The following is a 15,913-nucleotide window of genomic DNA, read 5'->3' as shown; positions in this document are numbered from 1 at the left end:
TATCTCCAGTGTCTGGATAACTCCTGGGCGTGTCCCACGGCGGGAACCACAAATAAGCCCATCCAGATGCACGCAGGACCCGACGTGACACCAGCCCAGGGAGAGCCCAGCAACAGCCACCCTGGGGCCTACATGCAGGCCGCGCTGGCCAAGGGGAGACACACCCGCCAGGCACAGCTTGACTCAGGCTCTGGTGGTCTGAGGCAGCAGCACGGGGTGACACAGGGTTCTACAGTGACAGGAACATTCCCGTCCCAGGTGTCAGCTCCATCCTGCTGCCCTCCGGTTCTGCTGCCCTTCCTGTTTCTCCCCAGCGTGCTCCTTCCTTCCTGTCTATCCCTCCTCCTGCCCCCCTCCCAGGACCCAGAGGATGCACAGGGGTGGCGGTGACTTCCAGCTCCCTGTGGACGAGGCTCATCTGTGGCTCTGACGGGCACACCCAGATCCCCACAGTGATCAGGGGAGGCTGATGGGGCTGAGAGGGGACAGGTCCTGCTCACAGAGTCCCCTCGGACCCCCTGATGGCGCCACTGACTCAGGAGGCTCATTATCGCCGAGAAGTCACGGGGACAAGGGACACCCGGGCCCCTCAGGTGAGGTCCCTGAGGAAGGGGAGCTGGGGACGGTGTCAGGGCCTGGGGGGTTTGCAGGGGGGATGGAGAGAGAGAGCCCTGTGGCCCGTCTGTGGAGTCAGTGAGCAGGAGGCCTGGACCCCGGATGTCTGAGGCCAGCACCGCAGAGGGCAGCGGGTGACCGGACCATCGAGAGAGGTTTGCATTTCCTCCCGTCTCTGTGAGGGCGAGTTTTGTGGGAAGCCACTTCTGGGCAGCGCAGGCACGTCACGACAGACTGGACGCATCTGTCAAATAAGGTGGAGAAGTTCTCCTTATAATTAAATGTTTCACATTCAGTATAAATATATATTCCATTGAACTGCATTTCAAAGTGTTAGCATTTCAACATGAACAACTGACCTTATTTTTTTGTCCTACAAAAGGGAATTTTATTTTTCTCTTTTGAGGTAACGTGTTTTACAACCCAGTATCATTTCATAATGCATTTTGCATTTCAGAGGCTCAGTAGTTAATATACTCATCTTATAAATGAAAGCTAATATTTAAAACTGCACAGTTTCAATTTCACAGTGCCATATTTCTGGGATGAATTTCAAAGAGGGAAAATATTTTTTACTTTTCTTCAACTAAAGGAGTTCTGCAGCTTAGGTTTTAATATATTTGTGGTCATATAATATTTTAATTATGGTCTATCTGACAATTATTGTTCATAGCCATGATATTTCGGCATTGAGAACTCTGAGATGAAAGTGCATTACGTGTTAAATATCACACGTACGAGAGCTATTTAGGAACAGTGAGGAAAAATCTTAAGAGGAAGTTAAAATTCACACTAGTAGTTTAAAGGGAAAGCTTCACATGTTCATCCCCAGAATATAACACAATCGTGAGTCACATAGAAATTCATAAACTTTTGAGGCGATAAATATTGATCTTTTTTTCCTTCACACTGAAGTGATAGTCACATGTAGAAATCAGTCCATCATGGATGTGAACATTTTACCTCACTCCACACAGCAACACAGCTATATAAAATATAGTATTATCAATATAAATATTATTTTAAGTCACTGAAAAGGTTTTGGCAGAGGGCACAAAACAGCAGGTTCTGAATTTATTTTCTTGTTCCATTACAATAGCAAAAATTGTTCCTCTAGTCTCATACAATAATTATATATCACCACATTCTCCTAAAAATCCTGCCTCACCAGGGCCTCCCATCCGTCATCCATGGGGCGTGGGGGGAGGATGAGATCGAGAGAGGAGAGCGGGCAGGGCTGCCCCGTGTCCAGACGTCCCCACTCACGCACGGGCCTGGGGTGAGGAACAAACCTGCACCCGGGGGACCCGGGGCCCTGGGACCGGCAGGGACAGCCACACAGACAGACCGTCCGGCTCAGCCCCGGAGCGGCCTCCACCTGCACAGATGTGCATGAGTCTGAGGGGACAGAGGGGCGGGGAGGGACCTGGGTGTGACAAGCCATCCTGCAGGAGGGACGTGTGGGTGTGACCCAGGAGGAAACTCTGTGGGAAACGTGGTCTCTGAGTCCTCAGATGTGGGGAGTCAGGTACAGGGAGATGAGGGACAGACCAGAGTCAGCAATGAGGCCACAGGGCCAGGAATCTGACAGAGGAGGCGTCAGGACACGCCCGCACGGGGACGCTGAGCCCAGATCATTCAGTTCCAGGACAGTGTCGGGTCCTGGGGAGCAGGAAAATAGGACATGGACACCCCATCTCCCTGCACACCCATCACTGTGGGGCCTCACCAGACCAGGGCTGTGCTGGAGGAGCAGGGACAGGCTCTCTAGAGTGGGGAGGGCTGGGCATGGTCACGTGTCCTCTGGACTGTGCCCTGGACAACCTCTGGAGGTGTGCTGGGCTGAGACGCTGGGCCTGGGCAGGAGGTGGGAGAGCAAGATCGGGCAGTGGGGAGGGGCTGTCAGTCAGGCTACGAGATCAACTAAGCAGAATCCATGATGAGCCTCTCCACTCCACACCCTGAGAGTGACTGCTGGGACATGCCTGTGACTGTCCTTGTAGGTGTCATCTAGACTCAGACTGGAAGGCTTCACTCATGTTGTATTCTGCTCGATAATTTTATGCAGATGATGACTCAAGGGGTGACCAATCTCAAGGCCGTGACAGAATTTGTCCTCTTGGGATTCCCACCCAGGGACCATGAGCTTCTTGCACCCGCTGCTCTTCTCCCTGGTCTACCTGTGCGACCTGCTGGGGTACGGGCTCATCGTCCTCATCACCACCCTGGACCGGCACCTCCACACCTCCATGTACTTCTTCCTGAGGATTCTGTCCATCTCAGACCTCTGCCTCATCTCAGCCACGGTCCCCAAGTCCATTGCCAACTCTCTGAGGCACAGCAGCTCCATCTCCTTCCCGGGCTGTGTCCTCCAGGTCTTCATGATGGTTATTTCAGCAGGTGCAGAGCTGACCCTGCTCACGGTGATGAGCCTTGACCGCTATGCTGCCATCTGCCACCCTCTGCACTATGGTGTCATCATGAGCAGGCACAGGTGTGTGCAGCTGACAGCTGTGTTCTGGCTGGGTGGGGGTTTCTATGCTGTGATGCACACAGCTGGAAACTTCTCCTTGTCCTACTCTGGGTCCAATGTGGTCCACCAGTTCTTCTGTGACATCCCCCAGTTATTGGCTTTTTCCTGATCAGGAAATTTAATCAACAAACTTGTCCCCATTCTCATTAGTGTGATATTGGATATGGGTTGTTTTATTTTCATCATCATTTCCTATGTCCACATCTCTGCTGTCAGGAAGATCCTATCCACAGAAGGTAAGGCCAAGGCCTACTCCACCTGCCTTCCCCACCTGCTGGTTGCGGTGCTGTTTCTCTCCACTGGGCTCTTTGCTTATCTGAAGCCAAGCTCAGGGACCCCATCCATGTCTGACCTGGTCATTTCTATGTTCTACATGATGGTGCCACCCACCTTTTATCTTGTCATATACACTCTAAGGAATAATGCCTTGAAATCGGCTGTGGGGAGACTGATCAAGGGTCCATTCCCCATCAAATGAGATATCACATTGTACAATTATACTCCGTCATTTATACAGATTCTCCCTCTAACTTTGATACGTCATTATACAATGCAATGACTCCTGTCATTAGGTTTAATCCTTTGGCAGAAATTATTCTGATATTCTTCCATAAGCTATAGTTTCTAAAAATATTGCAGTTCTTTGCCAAACCCCTCCCTGTGTGATGTTCATAAACTGAATCCAGCTCAGGACTAAAAACATGTACATGCTGTAGAAACAATGTACTAGAACTCACACATCACCAGCATATACGTGAAATGAAACAGTGGTAAAGGGCATCTCTCCTGGGGAGCACATGGGGAAGGGACCTCAGTCCTGGGCATCGGTTCCCTCAGTCTGTGTGTGTCCACTGAGGGTCCTGCCCTTGTGGAGGGGGGCAGACATCTGAGTGGGGGCCCCCACCCTCACAATTCCTAATGGGGCGTCTTCCTCTAAGAGACATTCATGCTTCTGTTAAAAAGAAAAAGAAACTGCACTTGAAGGAAGGATGGAAGGAGGAAGAGATGAGAGGCCCTTTCTCTCCCTCCCTCACCTCCTGTTGCGTCCAGTCTCTGATTGCTCCCTGCTCACGGGTGACCACTCACTGTGGCTTGGATCTGTGTTGCCCCTAGAATTACTTATGTAGAGCAGGTTTCATGGTTAAAGTCTGGATAAGACACAAAACCATAAAACACCAGAAAGAACACAGGGGAAGCCCTACTGGACAGTCCCCCACAGGTGGACTTGGGGACACATGGCCAAGGACAGAGAAACCGGCAAAAACATGTGGTCCCACCACACTAGCGAGCTCCTGTGCCTCAGAAGATGCCATCACAAAACAGACACCTGCTCCAGGGGAAACTGTGTGCACATCACACACCTGGCAAGGGCAAGTGTCCAAAGTACACAAACCTGACAAATGCAACAACAGGAAGGACACCCCAACCCAACACGGCTCAGACCCCAGAGACTTTTCCTCACAGGTGGAGGCCGCAGACTCTCACACTTACTATTGAGGTTGAAACAGCCCCACTCCTAAACCGTTGACCGAGTCACAGATGCCGGTTTGTGCTGCATAAAATCTCCTGCATTCCTGATGCTTCTTTTGATTTTATCACTGGATAGAATCTGAGTGTCCTGAATTAATCCTGTCATGTCATTTCCTGCGGCATCTGACTGTGTCTGGGGGAGACAGAGCACCTGAGTCTGCTTTCTGAGACTCACATGTGGGCGCCCAGGGCTGGACGCCGCTCAGCTGGGACAGCGGGACGGATGGACATTCTCTTCACTGGCTGAGAAGTTTCAGCTAGAAGTTTTAGTGAGGTCATGGGATCCCCATGATCCCCACGAGAGGCACCCCAGCTCCTCCAGTGCCCATGACCTTCCCTGAGCCCCTAAAGGACACCCTGCCTGGGTGCTAGTGCCCACGAGGAGCAGGTTAAAGGGGGTGTCATCTCCCAGGGGTCACAGAGGTCCAGAGCATCAGAGGTCACAGTGCCCACAGGCCAGATTCCCCCCAGGCACAGGGCAAGGTTCGTCCTCGAGGCCAAGGGGGATGGACACGGGGCCGCAGTGTCTGTCCCCCTAAACGTGCCCGCAGGATCCCGGAATTGGGAGACGCGCCAGGTGCCCTCCCCTCTGTGGCCACGGCCCGACCCCGCTGGGCAGTGTGTGTCCCTCACCCAGGCCTCGGCCAGCCCCAGGCTCCAATCGGACGCCCCCGACCCCACCCCGCCTGCCCTCAGGGCCGCGTCCGCCTCACAGAGCCCTTTGGCACAAATACCCACGTTGCAGTCAAAGGGGAAACACGCATCGGAGAAGTTCTGGGGTTTGTCCTGTGTGTCCTCCCGGCCCCACGGGGCCCAACCGGGACCACACATGAAGGAGTCACTCCCGTCAGGGGAGGCAACGGACTTTGGTCACTCCGTGTCCCTCCACCTGGCCTCATGGTCCATGCAGCTACCCTGGGGCAGCCAGTTCTGCTCTGACCACTGTCCTGTTGGCTCCCACGCGAGAGTGATTCCCGCTGGCCTCTTGTCTGGAGGAGGCTCCTCGCACCCCGCGTGCCTCAGCGTCCCTGAGCCCTGTCCTCCCTCCGCACGGCTGCCACGGGTCCCCCTGGCTGCTGGCCCAGACTCGGTCACCCGAGGCGGACCCTGGCCCCACACCCCCTCCCTGCCGCCCATGCCCTCGGCCCCCCAGGGGACCCCAGCCCAGCCATGTACACCCCGCGCCCAGGCAGGATTGTTCACGTGAAGGCGACGTCCAGGCAAAGTCAGCAGCAAGTCAGACTCTCAGGCACTAGAGGGGCCGGTGGGAGCGTCAGGACAGGGATCTTGCGGCGCCAACAACTTGCGCATCGGAGTCCGGCTTCTGCTCAGTCTTGTCCCGGTCCGGGGTATCTGCTAGTTGCCCTGCTCACCCTGTCCCCACTCTGCCCTCCCACCCCCGTCAGTGCCTCCCCCACCTTCCAGTCCCAGGAGGCACACGGGGGTGGCAGTGACTTTCCCGCTCGCTGTGGATGGGGCTCGTCCTGGCTTGACGACAGGAGCACCCCGGTCCCATGGAGGTCAGGGGAGGTGATGGGGCTGAGGGGGGACCGGGTCCTGTCCTCACAGGTGTAAAAACTAAGGAAATCGCATCTGACACACTCAGGGCACTAATGATCACTGGGATGTGCCGCAGGATGACGCCAATTAAGACAGTGACCTGAAAGGGTGCTTGTCCCTCTGGAGTAAAGTCACTTGATGGATGGATCTTGGACAGTGTCCAACACATGGACAACAGCTCCAGAGCTCAAATAGCCCAGCCCTGAGGACCTGCTCTGTCCATAAGGCGGCATAGGATGTGGTGCAACATCCTGTGAGTGCTCAGAGGCATCCCAACAAGCCCCGACCATGGAGCGAGAGGCCGGGACACCCTCTATCTGCGCCATGGGGACAACCTCAGGAGAGACAGGACACGGCAGCGGGAACTTCCCCCCCAGACTGCAGGTATCTGCCTCCAGCCATTTGCAGGGGAGAATCCACTCACACTTGGAAGTTTTCAGATTCAAGCCTCATTTTCGACTTGAGAAAGCGCCGTAGGTAAACTACTCATTTTTAAAATAATACAAGCTAATGAATTCTAAATGAGCATAAGTCACTCAATGTCCCACGCTGTATCAGCCTGGGGAGAAACTCAATGAGAGAAAAAATATATATATATATTTAAGATGATCAAAGATATTGACTTTTAATACATTGATCACATTAGAAGATTTTTATTTATGGGATATGTGACGGTTTTTGCTTCATACCTGGATTTTAGCATTCAGAACACTGAGTATGTTTTTGTACTGAACAAAATCACAACAATTAATGAGATTAGATTGTAACAAAGAAAGTCCAGGGGAGGCGCAGCAGACCTCTCCTGTCTCCCCCGACTGCTCCCCTCAGCAGTGTATTTCGGTCTGTCTGCCTGTTCTGCTCCCCACTCTGTCTCTGGTGAATCCTCTCACCCCCACACATCTGGCCCGTACCCCAGCTCTTGTATGTATAAAAATATAAAAAAGAAAATCCAGAGGAAATTAAAAATACGTATTGTTAAATTCAGAACTTATGCCTTTTCGTCCTAAATAGTATGACGGAGAGGAGTCAGGTAGAAAATCAGTAACTCTTACAGCAACATGTTGACCACTTCATGGCCCTGACACGAACATGAGGCTTGCGGGGATGTGTGACTATTTATGGACATGAACTTGGGATTTTTCGCCAACTCCATCACTCAGGGATTGTTAGCGATTTTGTAAAACAGTCACAGTATTTAAACAGGGTCAGGAGGAGATATATGTCAAAAATTATTTCATCATTTTAAATTTGTATACAAAACACTAAACAGATTTCAAAATTCTTTTTTTTTTAATATTAAATTTTATTTTTATATTCCCCCATACAATTGCAGACACCCCATTCTGACCCCAATCCTTCCCCTCCGCCCACCCCCCAAAAGTGTCTCTGGTTCATAGTTTTTGTTGATTGTGATTTTCACTTTCTTATATTCATTTCCTGGTCCCTTATTTAAGTTTTCTAGATTCCTGCTATGAGTGAGACCATCCGGTATTTTTCTTTTTCTTTTTGGCTTATTTCGCTGAGCATGATCCCTTCCAGTGCCATCCATGTTGCTGCAAATTGCATGTGTTTATCTTTTTTGAATGCTGAGTAATATTCCATGGTATATATGTACCACATCTTCTTGATCCGTCATCTATTTTTGGGCATTTGGGTTGTTTCCAAAGCTTAGCTATTGTAAACAGTGCTGCTATAAACATAGGAGTGCAGGTGCTCTTTGGAATTGATGTTTCTGTGTCCTTTGGGTAAATACCTAGGAGTGGAATTGCTGGATCATATGGAAGCTCTATGTTTAGTAGGTCCAGAAATCTCCACACAGCTCTCCATAGTGGTTGGACCAGTTTGCACTCCCACCAACAGTGCACAAGAGTTCCTTTTTCTCCACATCCTCGCCAACATTTGTTGTTGCTAGTTTTTTTAATATGTGCATTCTCACTGGTGTGAGATGGTATCTCAAGGTAGTTTGATTTGCATTTCCCTGATTACAAGTGATGTTGAACATTTTTTCATATGTCTGTTGGCCATTTGCATTTCCTCTTCAGAGAAGTTTCTTTTTAGCTCTTCTGCCCATTTTTTGACTGGATTATTTTCTTTGTTGTTGCTGAGTCTCATCAGCTCTTTGCAGATTTTTGTGATCAGTCCTTTATCATTAGTGTTGGGTGCAAAAATGTTCTCCCAGTTGGTGGGGTTTCTCTTTGTTTTTGTTATTGTCTCTTTGCTGTGCAGAAGCTCTTTAATTTGATGTAGTCCCAGCTGTTTATCTTTGTCTTCACTATCACTGCTTTGGGTGATGTGTCTGTAAAGATGTCTTTGATGTGCAAATCCCGTAGTGTTTCGCCTATATTTCCTTCTATGTATTTTATGGTTTCAGGTCTTATGTCTAGTTCTTTAATCCATTTTGAGTTGATTTTTGTGTATGGTGTGAGGTAGTGGTCAAGCTTCATTCTTTTTTGCATGTAGCGACCCAGTTTTCCCAGCACCATTTATTGAACAAACTTTCTTTGCTCCAATGCATAGTCTTTGCTCCTTTGTCAAAGATTAGTTGACCATAAATCTGTGGGTTTATTTCTGGATTTTCTATTCGATTCCATTGGTCTGTATGTCTGTTCTTGTTCCAATACCATGCAGTTTTGATGATTATGGCTTTGTAGTATAGTTTGAAGTCTGGGCGTGTGATGCCTCCATTTCCTTCTTTTTTTTTCAGTAGAGCTTTGGCTATTCGGGGTTTTTGTGATTCCATATGAATTTCATCAATAATTGTTCTATTTCTTTGAAGAATGCCATTGAGATTTTGATTGGAATAGCATTGAATCTGTATATTGCTTTTGGTAGGATGGCCATTTTAATAATGTTTATTCATGAGCAGGGGATGTCTTTCCATTTCTTTGTGTCTTCTTCTATTTCTTTTAACAGTGTTTTATAGTTTTCTTTGTATAGGTCCTTTACCTCTTTTGTTAGATTTATTCCCAAATATTTGATTTTTTTTGTTTCGATAATAAAAGGGGTGGTTTTTTGATTTCTTCTTCTTCAGATTTATTGTTTGTGTATAGGAAGGCTACTGACTTTTGCGTGTTGATTTTGTATCCTGCCACTTTACTGAATTGATTGATGAGTTGAATTAGTTTTTCTGTGGAGATTTTGGGGTTCTCTATGTATATTATCATATCATCTGCAAATAGTGATAGTTTGACTTCTTCTTTTCCTATTTGGATTCCTTGGATGTCTTTCTCTTGTCTTATTGCTCTGGCTAGGTCTTCCAGTATTATATTGAAAAGCAGTGGTGAGAGTGGACATCCTTGTCTTGTTCCAGATCTTAATGGAATTGCTTTCAGCTTTTCACCATTGAGAATGATACTGGCTGTTGGCTTGTCATAGATGGCCTTTATGATGTTGAGGTATGTTCCTTGTATCCCAAGAATTTCAAGGGCTTTTATCATGAATGGGTGTTGCACTTTGTCGAAAGCTTTCTCAGCATCTATTGATATTATCATATGGTTTTTATATTTCTTTTTGTTGATGTGTTGGATAACGTTGATTGATTTTCGGATGTTAAACCATCCTTGTGCCCCTGGAATGAATCCAACTTGGTCGTGGTGAATTATCTTATGGATACATTGTTGGATTCTGATAGCTAAAATTTTGTTGAGGATTTTTGCATCAGTGTTCATTAGGGAGATTGGCCTATAGTTTTCCTTTTTGTGTTGTCCTTATTCGGTTTTGGTATTAGTGTAATATTGGCTTCATAGAACGTGTTTGGTATTGTCCTTCCTTCTCAATTTTTGGAAGAGTTTGTGAAGGATAGGCACTAATTCGTCTCTGAATGTTTGGTAGAATTCATTTGTAAATCCATCAGGTCCTGGGCTTTTGTTTTTGGGGAGGTTTTTGATTACCATTTCAATTTCGCTGCTTGTAATTGGTCTGTTTAGGTGTTCTATTTCTTCTTTATCTAGCTTTGGGTGATTGTAGAGTTGTAGGAATTTGTCCATCTCCTCTAGATTGTTGAACTTGTTTCCATATAACTGTTCATAGTAGTTACTGATTATTCTTTTGATTTCTGCTGTGTCCGTTGTGATTTCTCCTCTTTCATTTATGATCCTGTGTATTTGTGCTTTCTCCCTTTTTCCTTTGTGAGCCTGGCTAGGGGTTTGTCTATTTTATTGATTTTTTCAAGAACCAGCTCTTGGTTTCATTGATCTTTTGGATTTTTTTTTAGTTTCAATTTCATTTATTTCTGCTTTGGTTTTTATTATTTCTTTTCTTCTACTGGTTTTGGGGTTTTTTTGTTGTTCTTTTTCTAGATCTTTGAGCTTCGAGATTAGGTTGTTTCTTTGAGTTCTTTCTTGTTTTTTGATGTGAGCTTCTATTGCTATATATTTTCCTCTTATTACTGCTTTTGCTGCATCCCATATATTTAGGATATTGGTGTCCTCCTTGTCATTCAATTCAAAGAATTTTTTAATTTCTTCTTTGATCTCCTCGTTAGTCCAGTGGTCTTCCAGTAGTGTGGCTTTTAATCTCCATGAGGTAGGATAGTTCCTTGCCTTCTTTTTATGATTTATTTCTAGTTTGATGCCTTCGTGGTCAGAAAAGATGGTTGGTATGATTTCAATCTTGGTGTATCTGTTGATGTTTGTCTTGTGCCCCAGTATGTGATCGATCCTGGAGAATGATCCGTGTGCGCTTGAGAAAAATGTGTACTCCGTTTTTTTTGGGTTTAGTGTTCTATAGATGTCTGTTAAGCCCAAATGCTCTAGGTCCTTATTTAGAGCTTTAGTTTCTTTACTTATTTTTTGTCTTGTTGATCTATCCATTGTTGATAGTGGTGTGTTGAAGTCTCCCACTACATATGTGTTTTCTCTGATGTCTGTTTACAGGGAGGACAACAGTTGTCTGATATATTTTGGTGCTCTTTCGTTTGGTGAGTATATGTTAATGAGTGTTATTTCTTCTTGAAGTATTGTCCCCTTAATCATAATGTAGTGACCATTGGGGTCTCTTTTTATTTTTTTGAGTTTGAAGTCTGTTTTATCTGATATAAGTATAGCTGTTCCTGCTTTCTTTTTTGGCCCATTTGCTTGTAGGATTGGTTTCCATCCTTTGACTTTGAGCCTATTTTTAGCTTTTGTAGCTAAATGTGTTCCTAGAGACAGCAAAAGGTTGGGTTTTGTTTCTTAATCCAGGCTGCAACTCTGTGTCTTTTTATTGAAGAGTTTAGTCCATTTACATTTAGAGTTAATATTGATATGTTAGCATCTGTATTTGCCGTTATGTTTGTCTTTCCTTTGATTTTATTTATTTATTCTTTTAATAACTTTTTTTTTTTTTTTTGGTCTTCTTTCATTGTTATTCGTCCCTCTGAGGTTCTGGCTTTAGGATTCCTTGTAGTATTTTTTGGAGTGGGGGTTTAGTCGCAATGAAATTCCGGAGTTTCTCTTTGTCTGGGAAGGTCCATATTCTTTCTTCATGGAGGAAAGAGAGCTTTGCGGGATAGAGTATTCTTGGTTGGCATCTGTTTTCTTGGAGTCTGTTGACTATGTCCCTCCACTCTCTCCTTGCCCGTAGTGTTTCTTCAGAGAAGTCTGATGTCAGCCTGATTGGTTTTCCTTTGAATGTTATCTGTTTCTTCCCTCTTGTCAGCTTCATTATTTTTTCCTTGTCCTGGATTCTTGGGAGCTTTACTATTATGTGTCTTGCTGTGTTTTTCCTTTCGTCGTGGAAGTTTGGTGTTCTTCTTGCTTCTTGTATATCAATTTTCAGCTCCTTCTTCTCATTTGGGAAGTTCTCTTCAATTATATCCATGAATATTTTCTCTGTTCCTACATCTCTCTCCTCTCCTTCTGGAATTCCTATAACTCTTATATTTCCTTTCCTCATGGAGTCAGATAGTTCCCGAAGTCTTTCTTCATTCTTTTTCCTTCGTACTTCTCTTTCCTTTTCTGTTTTGGTTCTTTTTATTTCTGTGTCTTCAAGATTACTTATTCGTTCTTCCATTTCATCTATTCTGCTTTCATTGCTTTTCCCAGAGTTCTTTAGTTCCTCCATTAATTCTTTGATCTCCTGCATTTCTCTTACTTCCCTCTTTAGGGACTCAATTTCCTTCTTCTGATCTATCACTTTTTTAATCATGGCAATTTTAAATTCTCTTTCTGGAAGGCTCAGAAGTTCTTCCAAGTTGCTGTCGTTGCAATCTGGGGAGTGGTTTTCTTTTTGTGGTGTGCTTCTTTCCTGAGGAGTTGTTAGGTTGCGTGTGGTTCTTCTACTCCCTACTGTCTGTTTTCTAATTTGTCGTATGCGTTGGGACACTGTGTTGCTCGGACTGACTGACATCTTGGGTGAACTTCTCCGCTCCCCTCTGGCTCTTCCAGGAGCCATCTCTGTCTTCTGGGGGAGCTTTCTGCTGGTTTTAGGCAGTTTTTACTGAAGAAATGTCCCTGTTCTCAAATGGCGAAGCGGGATGCAGTCCCTGCGCCTCCGGTTTCAGGCACACTCTTCTGCGCACCCGGTCTGCCCCGGACGTGGGTGCCTGCTCCCTCTGTGGGCTCAGACTGCTGGTCGGAAGGGGCCTGGCGTGGAATAACTTCCCGGCTGGCCACTGGGTCCTCCAGAAGCCTTCTGCCCTTTTCAAGCAGTCTTAAGAAATTTCCTGTTTTATGGGGCGTTAGTGACTTTTTTTTTCCTGGTCGCTAGGTGGCGCCAGAGATCTCTCCTATTGTCCTTGGGGGGCTGTTTTACGCCTCCCCCCACCCCGTGGGACAGGGAACAGAGCGGGAATGGTAGGGTACACCTCAACAGCTTTGGGGTGCTGTGTCTGCCTTGTGCCCCACCGTCGTGGAGAACCCACGCCCCGAATTTTCGTGCCCCGGGTCTCAGTTCAATGCCCTCAGTTCCAGGACGCGGGCTGTAGCCCAGTTCAGTGGCGCGGGAATGGCGCCTTTTGCACCCGGCTCCCGTGCCTGGGTGCCTGGTTCCTGCTTACTCAGGGAGGGACCTTCACCTCAGTGAGGACCTCCGTGCGTCTCCCCGCAAGCCTAGGTCGTCTCCCCGCAAGCCTAGGTCGCAGGCGCGGGGACCTGGGCAGCCGCGATCCCGGTCTGCACTTGCTTTTCAAGCGCGCCGAGCGCGCCGCTTTCCACGCAAGCTTACCGGCAGCCCGGGCTGTGTGCGCGTCTCCCGGGGTCTTTGTTCTTCTCTAATGGCGCCCGGAGCCGTTCGCTCACCGCCGTGGCGGATCCTGCAGGGTTCGCCTCAGCTCCCGTTCACGGGGTGTGGTGGCTGCAATAGTTCCTTTCCACTCACAGTCCCGCTTGCTGCGTCGTTTGTTTTTGTTGGCCGTTTTGGTTTGTTGTTTTCCTCCTCTCTGCGGGTCGGAGAGTGCCACCTCTGTGGGTGGGGGAGGGGAGCAGGGTTCTGTGCTTCCCTCCCTTCTGGTCCTCTTTTATGGCCACTTTCTTCTTCGGGTAGTTTGCTGGCGTCACCCGTTTATCTTCCGTGTCCCAGTTCTCACTGGGACCTGCCGCTTTTCCTCCCTATTAACTTTTTTTAATGGGAGATCTTACTCGCAGCGTCTCCTCGCCGCCATGTTGCTCCGCCCCTCCAGAAAGACAGATTTCAAAATTCTTGACCAACACGTATCCTGATTCATTTCCTTGTTTTCATTAAATTATTTGGCATTATTCCCAACAATGTGCTGCAAATATTTTATATGACTACATGCTCCCAAAATTCCTGCTTTAAGTGGAATGGGATGAGGAGCAGAGCGGGCAGGGCTGCCCCGTGCCCAGACGTCTCCACTCACACATGGGCCTGGGGTGAGGAACAAACCTGCACCCAGGGGACCCGGGTCCCTGGGACCGGCAGGGACAGCCACACGCACAGACCATCTGGCTCAGCTCCGGAGTGGCCTCCTCCCTGCACAGATGTGCATGAGTCTGAGGGGGCAGAGGGGCCGGGGAGGCACCCGGGGGTGGACGAGCCCATCCTGCAGGAGGGACGTGTGGGTGTGACCCAGGAGGAGACTCTGTGGGAAATGTGGTCTCTGAGTCCTCAGATGTGGGGAGTCAGGTGCAGGGAGATGAGGTGATGAGGGGACGGGACCATGATACCCACCTGGAAGCTCTGGTGTGGGTGCCGCCCTCATTTGCCATAATCACATTCGCCCACGGTGGACCCCAGAAATAAGAAAATTAGGTTCATGTGCAGTATAATTACAAAAAAATTACAAAAACTTTCAAAAATTTTGAGCTAAAATAAGAGAACTTAACAAGTTATAATGGTCAAAATAAAATGATAGCTAGTAGCCTGCCTCATATCTAATATTTTCAGAAAAGTGTTAGGATTGCCATCCATGACCTTACACCACACTTTAGAGGAGTGTTATCCCATTTATTTCATCCCCTAGAGTGGGCAGGATGGCAGGACAATGCCCTGGCTGGGCAGGTCATCAAGAAGAATCGTACCTAGAATGTCTGCATTTTTCATAGCACCTTGAAATGAAAAATCTCATCAGATTTACGTGCAATGAAATGATACTATCATTTAGTATACTTGTAAAGACATGTAAGGAATTGAAGGAGATGTCAATTTGGGAAGTGAAATGCCCCCATGATTGTCACTTGCTGTCTGGGCTCAGCTCCTCTCTGCTGACTGCGTCCACCTTTTCTTTCCCGTCTGTGATGGCCAATATTTGAAAATTTCACACCAAAAAATTTCATGATAAAAATGTAGTTCCAACTGGATATCAGACGTTTAACTCATTATCAAACAGTTCACCTTGCAAGGAGGCTATTCAGGCTGACCTTGCTCAGGTGAGATCCATGTGGCACAAAGTAAATATGGAGGCTACCAGGAAAGGTTAGAAAATGGCAACATCTGGATATTTGAAATCTGGGATGACAACTTGATACTGTTCTTTTAAGTGATTGGTATTTTTAACTTTTCTCTGATAAATTAATTTCTTAATATCAATTCTTGATACTGTTATAGTTCACTGGTGGGATATAATGAGAATTTAATATGTGTATTAAGAACCTGAATCAGAGCATTATACATATTTATGAGGGTATTATTTGCCAACTTTGTATAATATTAAAGTACTTAAGTAATAAACATTAAATGTCTCAATTTTCTGTGAATTTATGAATGTAAGCACAATGAAAATTGTTGTGGTAATATACATTGGTAATATACATTGCGAACTCTAAAGACTCCACTGAAAAAACAAATTAAATTAAATAAGCCACTTCATTATACTTCAAAAGTACAAAATCAACACATGAACATCAATTGCCTTCTTATATGCAAAAAAAGGAATCAGAAGAGAAGAATTTGAGAAGGAAATCTTACATATAATCACAAAATTACCTAGGAGGAACCCTAAAACAGGAAGGGAAGATACACAGAAAATTGTAAGACATTCTTAGAATAAATAGGAAACACACACACACACAAAAGGAAAGATATGCCCTCCTTATGCACAGGAAGAATCAGGATTACAAAATATGCATCGGACTCAAAGCAATTTATAGATGCAATGCAATCCAAATGAAAATTTCAATGGAATTTTCAAACATATGAAACAAACATTACAGAAAAGCATATGGAACTACAAAAGACCACAAACAGCCAAAACAGTCTTGATGAAAATGAGTAAGAAAGGAGAAACACACTTTCAGACTT

The sequence above is a fragment of the Talpa occidentalis genome, unplaced genomic scaffold (assembly GCF_014898055.3).
Source record: "Talpa occidentalis isolate TD23 unplaced genomic scaffold, MPIMG_talOcc4v2.1 talOcc4.2, whole genome shotgun sequence".
In the NCBI taxonomy this organism is placed as follows: domain Eukaryota; kingdom Metazoa; phylum Chordata; class Mammalia; order Eulipotyphla; family Talpidae; genus Talpa; species Talpa occidentalis.
The sequence above is the reverse complement of the archived record's forward strand: the minus strand, read 5'-3'. Positions refer to the sequence as shown.